At 44.8% G+C, this 11,241-nt stretch overlaps 3 non-coding genes across 3 annotated transcripts; all 3 read left to right on the plus strand.

Annotated features, from left to right (window-relative positions):
• The first annotated feature begins 135 nt into the window (after nucleotides 1-135).
• trnay-gua (transfer RNA tyrosine (anticodon GUA)) lies at nucleotides 136-226 on the plus strand. Its single transcript is given in 2 exon segments — nucleotides 136-172; nucleotides 191-226. It is a non-coding gene; the product is annotated as a tRNA-Tyr (tRNA).
• A 3,304-nt stretch (nucleotides 227-3,530) lies between these two features.
• On the plus strand, nucleotides 3,531-3,621 carry trnay-gua (transfer RNA tyrosine (anticodon GUA)). Its single transcript is given in 2 exon segments — nucleotides 3,531-3,567; nucleotides 3,586-3,621. It is a non-coding gene; the product is annotated as a tRNA-Tyr (tRNA).
• A 652-nt stretch (nucleotides 3,622-4,273) lies between these two features.
• On the plus strand, nucleotides 4,274-4,346 carry trnam-cau (transfer RNA methionine (anticodon CAU)). The gene has a single exon. It is a non-coding gene; the product is annotated as a tRNA-Met (tRNA).
• Nucleotides 4,347-11,241: the final 6,895 nt, after the last annotated feature.

Below are 11,241 nucleotides of genomic sequence, written 5' to 3' on the forward strand. Positions count from 1 at the left end.
GTCTGATTTTTTTCAGGTCTTTATGAACACACAAATCCAATCCACATTCCTGACTTTCAAATCAAGCACAGATGACCTGTGTTTGAGTCAACTATGAACGCTCGGCTGTGCTCGGGCATTTCTTTCTCAGCCCACCCTTCGATAGCTCAGTTGGTAGAGCGGAGGACTGTAGTGAGACAATAAAACTGAAATCCTTAGGTCGCTGGTTCAAATCCGGCTCGAAGGAGTGACTTTTAACCCTCGAGAGTTTCATCATAATGTCACATCATTTTTTCACTGGTTTTTTTGGCTAAAGGGCCGATGTGACATATATGTCACAATGATTTTTATCTGATTTGATTTTTTATCTGAAGTGCATTTGTTCAATACATGTGTTTACAACACGTTTATGTAATAAGGATGTGTTATGTAGTCATTAGAATCCTTGACTGGTCAAATCTTACCTTTAGCAAGTCGATAGAGCCTTTTTAAAATTTGCTAGCTCTGCATCTGTAAACACAAAATCACCTACAAACAAACCAGCCTGTTTGACCCAATGGTACAGCAAATCACTCATTAAGGAATATGACATGCAGTTTTTATTTAGTAAACAATGTTTAGCTTTTAATCTTAGTGAAACTGAGGGGAAATCGCTGCATATCAGTTTACGATTAATGAATTCCTCGATAATTTGCATCCCTATTCTGACCTGGAAGATTGAGAAGATCGGACCAGTTGTATTTTGAATATCTGAATGCTTTTTTGTGGAATACTTGATGCGGCCCAGCCTCACCCAGCCTCGACCCCATCGCCCCCCGGGTAAGTTGAGTTTGAGACCCCTGCTGTAGATCTTTGTTTAAAAAAAAAAAAAAGACCATATGTCCCTTTTTTTGGGCCTCGTTGGCGCAGTAGGCAGCGCGTCAGTCTCATAATCTGAAGGTCGTGAGTTCAACCCTCACACGGGGCACAACTTTAGAGACAGCATTGAATAAAGAGAACACACACTCACCATTTACAGGTACATAATATTACATAGTAGCATCAACAAGCTAATTTACAGAGGAAATGACCATAAAAGCAGGTGTCTGTCAGTGCTTACTATACAATCCGGTGGTTGCCTACCATTGTGCATGTGTGGAACACAGACCTTAAGGGGCCCCACACTGAACAGACTGTGTGGCAGAGGCTGGGGATCAATGCCACCATTGTGAACACAATACCAGGAAGTTTAAGGCCTTTTTTCATATACAGTGCCCATGTTAGTTCCAATATGTCTCGTATACGTGCTGGCTACTACTCTTTTTAACCTATGAGACTGACGCGCTGCCTACTGCGGCTGTGGTTGCTCAGAAACAAGTGAAATATGGTCCTTTTTTTAACAAAGACATCTACATTGCAGTATGTTAGTGAGAATATCTCTCATATGCGCGCTGACTACTGCACCAACAAAAATTATTAATTTAACCTTAGGAGTATGTACACACCTTAAAACTGCTGTGAAAATATGATATGTTAATACGTAGAGAAGATTGAAGCAAGGCGTCTGGACTTGTAGAGTTTTCTTGAAGACGTTTCACTGCTCATCCAAGCAGCTTCATCAGTTCTAACTGTTTGGTGGGGAAACATGGTTTATATGTGGTTGCAGACCTCAGTGGGTGGGTCTGGGGTAAAACTCACAAACAATAGCACTAAATGTTTCCATGGCTGCCTGGGCCAGGTGTGTCTAACGACTGGCTAACGACTGTGAGACTGCCGGAGGGGGGCTGGTTGACAGCCCTTTGTTCTTGCTGTGAGTATGTGCAAACTTCCTGGGAATGGATGGAATCACTGTATTGTATGTGGTAGAAAGATGATGTCTGAGGCCACCACCTCTGTTAAGGGAAGGTTTTTTCCAGCTTAACATAGATGCTTCCTTGACTCCTCTTTCATACCACCTTTCCTCCCTGTCTAAAATGTGGACATTGTTGTCCTCAAAGGAGTGTCCTTTGAAGATCCTGCAGAGTTTCTCTGATACTCCTGACACATATGGAATGGAGATGTTCTTTCTCCGCCGGTTGTTGTGCTTCTTCTTGTTGTTGGGGGGTCTTGTTTTAGTGGCTTTGATGAGTGCCCACTTCGGGTAGCCACAGGTTTGCAGGGCCTTCCTGATGTGGTGTTGCTCCTTCTTCTTCCCCTCTGAGCTGGTTAGTACAGTTTGTGCTCTGTGCTGCAGGGTCCTGATGACTCCCAGTTTGTGTTCCAGTGGGTGGTGTGAATCAAACAACAGGTACTGGTCCGTGTGTGTGGGTTTTCATGCACACTTCCATGTTGAGGCTCCTGTCCTCAATATGTACTGTGCAGTCCAAGAAGGCCAGATTGTTCTCCCTGATGTCCTCCCGAGTGAACTTGATGTTGTTGTCCACTGCGTTGATGTGTTCTGTGAACCGTTACACTTCATTGGTCACCCAGGTGTCATCCACATATCTAAACCAGTGGGTGGGGGTGGTTCCAGAAAAGGAACTCAAGGCTCTTCTCTCCACTTCTTCCATGTAGAGGTTGGCCACAATAGGAGACACAGATGATCCCATCGCACAGCCGTGCTTCTGTCTGTAAAAGTTCCCATTGTACTGGAAATAAGTGGTGGTCAGGCAGAGGTCCAGCAGGTCACAGATGTGGTCTGGCGTGAGGTTGGTTCTTTCCTTGAGTGTGCTGTCTTGTGTGAGGCACGTCCTTACCATCTCTGTGGCTTCTGATGTAGGGATGCAGGTGAACAGGGAGGTGACATCAAATGAGGCCATAGTGTCGTCTGGGTCCATTCGGATCTTCTCCACCTTGTTCACAAAGTCCTACCAGTGGTGTCAGGAGTTCAGCCAAGTGCTTAGCCATGTTGTATGTGACTGAGTTTGTGCTGCTGACGATGGGTCTGAGGGGGACTCCTTCCTTGTGAATCTTGGGGAGTCCATACAGGCATGGAGTGGCTTCCCCAGGAAGCATACAATGCAGTGATTCCATCCATTCCCAGGAAGTTTGCACATACTCACAGCAAGAACAAAGGGCTGTCAACCAGCCCCCCTCCGGCAGTTTCATAGTCGTTAGCCAGTCGTTAGACACACCTGCCAGATCATCACAGGTAATTATGGAAACATTTAGTGCTATTGTTTCTAAGTTTGACCCAGACCCACCCACTGAGGTCTGCAACCACATATAAACCATGTTTCCCACCAAACAGTTAGAACTGATGAAGCTGCTTGGATGAGCAGCGAAACGTCTTCAAGAAAACTCTACAAGTCCAGACGCCTTGCCTCAAAGTCTATATTCTATTCTATTCTATTCTATTCTATTCTATTCTATTCTATTCTATTCTAGTATGGTCAAGATGTAAAGTGGTCATACTGCCACAAAGTCTTAAGCTGCATTCCAGGATAATGAAAATCTTGTCTGATTTTTTTTCAGGTCTTTATGAACACACAAATCCAATCCACATTCCTGACTTTCAAATCAAGCACAGATGACCCGTGTTTGAGTCAACTATGAACGCTCGGCTGTGCTCGGGCATTTCCTTCTCAGCCCACCCTTCGATAGCTCAGTTGGTAGAGCGGAGGACTGTAGTGAGACAATAAAACTGAAATCCTTAGGTCGCTGGTTCAAATCCGGCTCGAAGGAGTGACTTTTAACCCTCGAGAGTTTCATCATAATGTCACATCATTTTTTCACTGGTTTTTTGGCTAAAGGGCCGATGTGACATATATGTCACAATGATTTTTATCTGATTTGATTTTTTATCTGAAGTGCATTTGTTCAATACATGTGTTTACAACACGTTTATGTAATAAAGGATGTGTTATGTAGTCATTAGAATCCTTGACTGGTCAAATCTTACCTTTAGCAAGTCGATAGAGCCTTTTTAAAATTTGCTAGCTCTGCATCTGTAAACACAAAATCACCTACAAACAAACCAGCCTGTTTGACCCCAATGGTACAGCAAATCACTCATTAAGGAATATGACATGCAGTTTTTATTTAGTAAACAATGTTTAGCTTTTAATCTTAGTGAAACTGAGGGGAAATCGCTGCATATCAGTTTACGATTAATGAATTCCTCGATAATTTGCATCCCTATTCTGACCTGGAAGATTGAGAAGATCGGACCAGTTGTATTTTGGAATATCTGAATGCTTTTTTGTGGAATACTTGATGCGGCCCAGCCTCACCCAGCCTCGACCCCCATCGCCCCCCGGGTAAGTTGAGTTTGAGACCCCTGCTGTAGATCTTTGTTTAAAAAAAAAAAAAAAAGACCATATGTCCCTTTTTTTGGGCCTCGTTGGCGCAGTAGGCAGCGCGTCAGTCTCATAATCTGAAGGTCGTGAGTTCAACCCTCACACGGGGCACAACTTTTAGAGACAGCATTGAATAAAGAGTACACACACTCACCATTTACAGGTACATAATATTACATAGTAGCATCAACAAGCTAATTTACAGAGGAAATGACCATAAAAGCAGGTGTCTGTCAGTGCTTACTATACAATCCGGTGGTTGCCTACCCATTGTGCATGTGTGGAACACAGACCTTAAGGGGCCCCACACTGAACAGACTGTGTGACAGAGGCTGGGGATCAATGCCACCATTGTGAACACAATACCAGGAAGTTTAAGGCCTTTTTTTCATATACAGTGCCCATGTTAGTGCCAATATGTCTCGTATACGTGCTGGCTACTACTCTTTTTAACCTATGAGACTGACGCGCTGCCTACTGCGGCTGTGGTTGCTCAGAAACAAGTGAAATATGGTCCTTTTTTTAACAAAGACATCTACATTGCAGTATGTTAGTGAGAATATCTCTCATATGCGCGCTGACTACTGCACCAACAAAAATTATTAATTTAACCTTTAGGAGTATGTACACACCTTAAAACTGCTGTGAAAATATGATATGTTAATACGTAGAGAAGATTGAAGCAAGGCGTCTGGACTTGTAGAGTTTTCTTGAAGACGTTTCGCTGCTCATCCAAGCAGCTTCATCAGTTCTAACTGTTTGGTGGGGAAACATGGTTTATATGTGGTTGCAGACCTCAGTGGGTGGGTCTGGGTAAAACTCACAAACAATAGCACTAAATGTTTCCATGGCTGCCTGGGCTAGGTGTGTCTAACGACTGGCTAACGACTGTGAGACTGCCGGAGGGGGACTGGTTGAGAGCCCTTTGTTCTTATTGTATGTGCAAACTTCCTGGAATGGATGGAATCACTGCATTGTATGTGGTAGAAAGATGATGTCTGAGGCCACCACCTCTGTTAAGGGAAGGTTTTTCCAGCTTAACATAGATGCTTCCTTGACTCCTCTTTCAAACCACCTTTCCTCTCTGTCTAAAATGTGGACATTGTTGTCCTCAAAGGAAAGATTATGGAGTTTGCGCTGGTATTTTTTCAGTTTTTTACACTCCTTGCTTCACAAGTAACCGTGGACACACAGTGGAGGCCCTATTGTTTACACGGGGGATCAGCTGTTAGCCCTCAGGGACACAGCGGTGCTGCACAGCGAGAGACCCGACATTCTTCGAGACATAAGGAGGAGAAGATGACGGGGAACCCGTGCCGGAGCTGCGTGTTGTTCCATCAGATGTTATAAACCTGTACTCCCCTCGGTCATCACTGGGAATGTTTGATCTCACACTAATAAGATGGACGAGCTGACGGTGCTGACCCGGCACCAGAGGGAATATCGTCAGTGTAGCATGCTGTTGTTTACTGAAACTTGGCTAACGGTGCTAACACTGGACTCTAACGTTGCGCTAAATGGATTTCAGTTGGCGAGGACAGACAGGACAGTGGAGTGCGGTCACTTCCTGCACTTCCTGCTGTTGATGACAGCTCTCTCTCAGATTGGGAGATTAGACTGATGTGACTGTGACATCATGACGTCACTATTCAGAGCCTGCTGTTTAACATGGTGCTCACAGAGAGACAGAAACAGCAGCAGCACTCTGTGAGCCAGGTCCACTCTACTTGGAGGAAGTAAAACGCCTCATTTCATCAAGATGGAGACACTGAAAGAACACAACCAGCAGCTGTGACACATCAGCTTTTCCTCTTAATCTACTCAGTTCATGGATGTTCTGACACACGTCCTGCCTCGTGCTTCAACAGGAAGACTCATCAAGTTGATAGCAGCTTCAAAATAAGTGTGTATAAGTATTAAAACACTAAACTGTGACTTCAGTGAGTCTCCTTTATTTGAACTGATTCATAAAATGATCATAAACACATGACAAATGAAATCCATTCAAACTCTGAAGTTCACCTCATCATATCCCAGTGGCAGACAGAACAGGCCCCCTGAGTGACAGCAAAGCAGTGAGCCCCCTGCTGGTGATCAGCTGCATGTACCAGAAGCAGACAGAGATTTCTGATATGATGTTAAAGGTGTCACAGAGGAGGATCCGACTGTCTGACCTCTGATTCTTCTGTCAGCATCAGACACATCACAGTTTGATCAGTTTTCAGATCACACACAGCAGCATCAGTAACACTGAGCAGACATTACACACTCCATCAAACACACACACACACTGCTCACTTATAACAGGGATAATAAGTAAAGTTCTTTACAATAAATTCACATTCACATGTTATTATCACTTCACACATGGCACAGTATATATGGCAGAGAGTTAAAGGTGGAATATGTAGTCAGAGTTAATACCAAATATTGACACTAGGTGGCAGCACTTCAGCCTCCATCCACTGCTGCACTACCAGCACCACTCTCAGTGCTTTTTGTTTCCATTGACTGTACAACATGATTCAATCCATGTTATTTATATGACAAACTATGTGTAGTGTTTCTATGTGTGTAGCTGACATGTTGCTCAGCTTCCATTGGACACATATACTAGATGGAAGCTGCAGCAGGATTGGCTGATGACTGATCACAGGTGTGAACAATCAGCCGGTGACGAGTGGAGCAGGAGCAGCTGCCCATGCTGCAGAGACACAAACAGCAGCAGCACTCTGTGACCCATGTCCACTCTGTGTGTCCTCCAGACAGTCTGGAAATGAGAGGAGACAGAACATTATCATACATGTTGCATAAGTAAAGTCACATGACATGCACCACTGTAAATAAAGGAAACCACATATTTTTAAGACACTTAGAGCATAGAGCCCAAGAAATAATATAATCTAAAGCTCACAAGACACAAGACGAACAGAACAGAACAGAACAAATACTTTATTTATCCCAAACTGGGAAATGTTTTCTATTGCAGCAGCAATGTACAGGGTCAGTATCATCCTATCTGCTGGTAAAAGTCTTTCTCACCGTCGGGGAATCGAACCCCGGTCTTCCGCGTGACAGGCGGAGATACTATCCACTATACTAACGAGGAATGCTGACAACCACCATCTGTCATAGCAGCAGCCACCTGGTGCGGTCATGTGTCAGCTGGGGTGTGACGGAGTGGCTACGTCAGTAACTGTGGGCAGACTGCAGGTGTGTGTGCACCCAGACACACACAGGTCCCAGCTGAGAGCAGCCGGACCTTCCTGTCCTCCTGTCCATCGCTGTCCAAGGTGAACCGACACCACCAGACCACAGGGCCATTATTTATTTAGCAGGAAAGAAGAAGATGCTCTGCAGCATTCAGGTGTGTTAACACAGTGCAGAGAGAGGAAGACATGAACAATGGTGTCAGAGCAGCAGCTGTTGCTGCATCAACCTGGAAATCAAACTGTTTATATATATGCACAAACTGTACGTTCATAAGTCACATGACATGCACACTGTAAATAAAAAGGAAACCACATATTTTAAGACTCTTAGAACACAGACAGAAGTATGAATTATATATGGTTACAATCAAAAATAATTGAATGCAAATAAATGATTTTGTGGAATTTAAATCAAAACCTAAAAACACCAGAATCAGCAAATCACATGTTTGCATTACAGTGGTCCCTCCTATAACCAGTTCACCTCTCACCTTTTTTTCTCTTACAGCTCATTGAGTTCTGGTCCGGATAGTCCGTAGACCAGTGTCAGTCCATCTCCAGAATGCAGAATGCTGCTGAAAACAGGTTTGATCTTTGGTTTCATTCTGTAATACTGGACTTATTTCCTACGAAGGTTTGAACTCTGACAGTGTTTAAACAGAGAGAACGGAGTTTAAAGTGTGCAGTGAGGGGTTCACAGCCTTAAAGCATCTAGAATAATCAAACATGGAGCTGACTACTTCCAGAGCTCCGCTGTCATGGCTCTGCAGGAGGCCAGCACCTGGTCGGCCTGTTCGAGGACACCAACCTGTGCGCCATCCACGCCAAGAGGCTCACCATCACGCCCAAAGACATCCAGCTGGCCCGCTGCATCCACGGAGAGAGAGCTTGAAGTGTCCGCGGCTCCTCAAACCACAGCAGCTCTTTAAGAGCCACCTCAGTGTCCTCTAAAGAGCGGCTCCTCATCCTCTGCCTCTGCTGCTCATCACTCTGTCTGATGCACAGAATAATCAGTCTCTTCTGAAATAAATATCATCTTTTATCTTTTGTAAGATGCAGTGTAATAATACACATGTTGAACTCTTCAAGATGAATAATGGTCCGTCTCAGGGACATTTATTTATTGGTTGGTTCAAGGATGTAATATCAAACTGACACCGAGGAATATTTAACAGGAAACTATAATAAATGTTTTACAATAAATACATAATATCATTTATAAATAGCTTTAATAAGTATAGGTTTATTATGTGTAAAAGCATGATGACCTATGGAATGATAACACTAAAAAACTCTGCTGCTCCAGGAACGGTACAGGCGGTGACTCCTGCAGTCCGCCATCAGACTCATCATGTAATTTAACCACAGGGATTAATAAAGTCATTCTTGAAAATATTCATGTATTGTTTCTATAGTTTTATATGTTTAGTAAATATAGGTTTATCACTGCTTTAGTATATAAGTAAACACATGAACTAACACTAACAAAACAAACCCCAGTGAACCAGGTGGAGCTGTGCAGTGTGCAGCAGCATGATCACAGAGCTCCTGTTTGAACGGGCAGTGAGGATGAGCTCTCTGAGTGGGGGCTCTGGGCTCTTGACGCGGGTTCTTCTCCACATCGTATCCTCCGGCAGCCAGAGCCTTCTGGAGGGCGGCTGCAGACACGCCGCTCCGCTCCTTGGAAGCGGCCACAGCTTTCACGATGAGCTCGCTGACGCTGGGGCCGGACTTGTTCGGCTTGGAGACCTTCTTCTTCTGCGCTTCGGCCGGAGCGGCGGCTGGAGCTGGAGCTTCTTCTGCCATGTTCAGTTCGTAGCTGCAACACAAGCACAGTCAGAGTGTAGTTATGATCAGCTGAGAGCGGGAGGCGGTCCTTGAACACACCATGAGAACCGCGGAGACTCAATCCAAGGCAGCTCCTCTGCAGGCTGAATGTTCCGCTCGTGTTTTCTGTGTGTGGATGAAAGAGTCCAGATGAGTGTGGGAGCAGCGCTGCAGGCCGACAGTGAAGGAGCTGCTAGCGGACTGTGTCTCTTCATGTTCAGCTCATGTGGAGCTCTGATGATCTCTGCACTTTGCTGCTGGAGAGAGTCCGCGCGCTGCGCAGCGGCTTCTCCCTCTTCTTCCTCTCAGAGATGAAGTCAGACTATCAGAGCTCCATCAGAAGCTGTTTTCCAGCTGAGCCGCATGTTGCTTCAGAGACTCAGAGGACAACCCGACATCTGCTGACGTCACTTTGTCCCAGATTCCGGCTGTTGCAGCAGCATCAGACCCTGATGATGGTGCAGACAGACTTCTATCAGAGCTGCTCGCTGCTTCTCTCGCTGAGCAGGTTGAATAAAGTCCATCACTGTTCTGTTTGTGTCACAGCTGTTATCATGTAAACAGACACAGACAGAGCAACAACAGGGAGGCTGCTGTAAAAATCAGCTTCATGTTTCCAGTGTGAGGGCGCCCCCTGCTGGAGACGTGTCCTGGTTTAAAGGCGTGGCTTCTGTGGACTTACTTTCGTTTTTGAGCTCCTGTCAGACAGACTGCAGCAGAACCAGCAGCTCCACACACGAAGGTGGAAACTTCTGGAAGTCAGGACTGATTCAGCAGGTGAGTCTGTCGATATCTGATCAATCATCAGTGTGATCACCTCATTGATCTTTGCTGCCTGTAACTGATGGATCTTTATTGTAGTAAGTCCCTGAAACGCGGAACCAACAACACGCGTCTCTGTTGATCGTTCTCTCTGTAAAGTTCAGCAGCTTCATTTGCTCTGAAACTCAGATCGACTCGTTCAAAGCTTCAAGCGGAGAAAAGGTCGCTTTATTCTGACTTTATCAGATCAGTCTGTTTCCGGTTTGACGCGCCTGTGCTGCGCAACAGCCGCGCGCCACGTTACGTAAGTTTGGTTGGTTTAAAGTTCATGGTGCGTTCAGGTGCATCTGGTTGAATTGAGTTCAGATGATTCTTATTACTAAAACTAAAACATTTATAAATGCATCAATTTGTCATGTTTTATTTTTCATGAATTCATATCGATGATTGAAACTCATCAGAAGAAACATTTTCTCTTCAAGGGTTCATAAATATGTGAATCTAATATTTGCCATGAGGAGAAGTGTGTCAGTCCTCAGAGCTCAGACAGTAGCTGCTCATGTGTTTGTCCTTTCTATAGAAAACAGTCCACAGACTGTTACAGAGGAAGGTCTCAGTGCTTCACTCAGTCTGTTCACACTGTGACAGAAACACACATGAACACATGTTCATTTATTCACATGTTCACACATGGAGAGAAGTGACAGAATTCTGAAGCAAACACTGAATGTGTGTGTGCACTGTTCCACTTACAGCATGTGACATCAATAATAACAGCATCAGAGATGTTGGTGTGTTTACAGACTCACCAAAATAAAAGCCTGAGAACCAAACCTGGTCTGAGGCTCTGATGCTAAGCTAACAGCATGATTAGCCTGTTAGCATCTACATGAAGGATCAATAACAACATGCTGACTGTGTGTTTCTGTGTCATGTTGCTGTGTTTGTGTGAAGGTGTGAGCTCTGCTATGAGTCAGTGTGAGGACAGAGAGGAGGGAGTCCCTCCCTCTAAAAGCCCTCTGTGTGGGGACCATGAGAGCCGGACCAAAGCTCAGAGGTAAGAGGACCGTCTCTGACTGTCCATGACTCTTCTCCATGTCAGAGCTCACACTCACATTATTCACACATCTGTGTGTTCAAGAACAAAGCAGCAGCACACTGCACACTCTGCTGGACCTGGACCTGGACCTGGACCTGGACCTGGA

This window comes from Parambassis ranga, unplaced genomic scaffold (genome assembly GCF_900634625.1).
Source record: "Parambassis ranga unplaced genomic scaffold, fParRan2.1 scaffold_232_arrow_ctg1, whole genome shotgun sequence".
NCBI lineage: Eukaryota > Metazoa > Chordata > Actinopteri > Ambassidae > Parambassis > Parambassis ranga.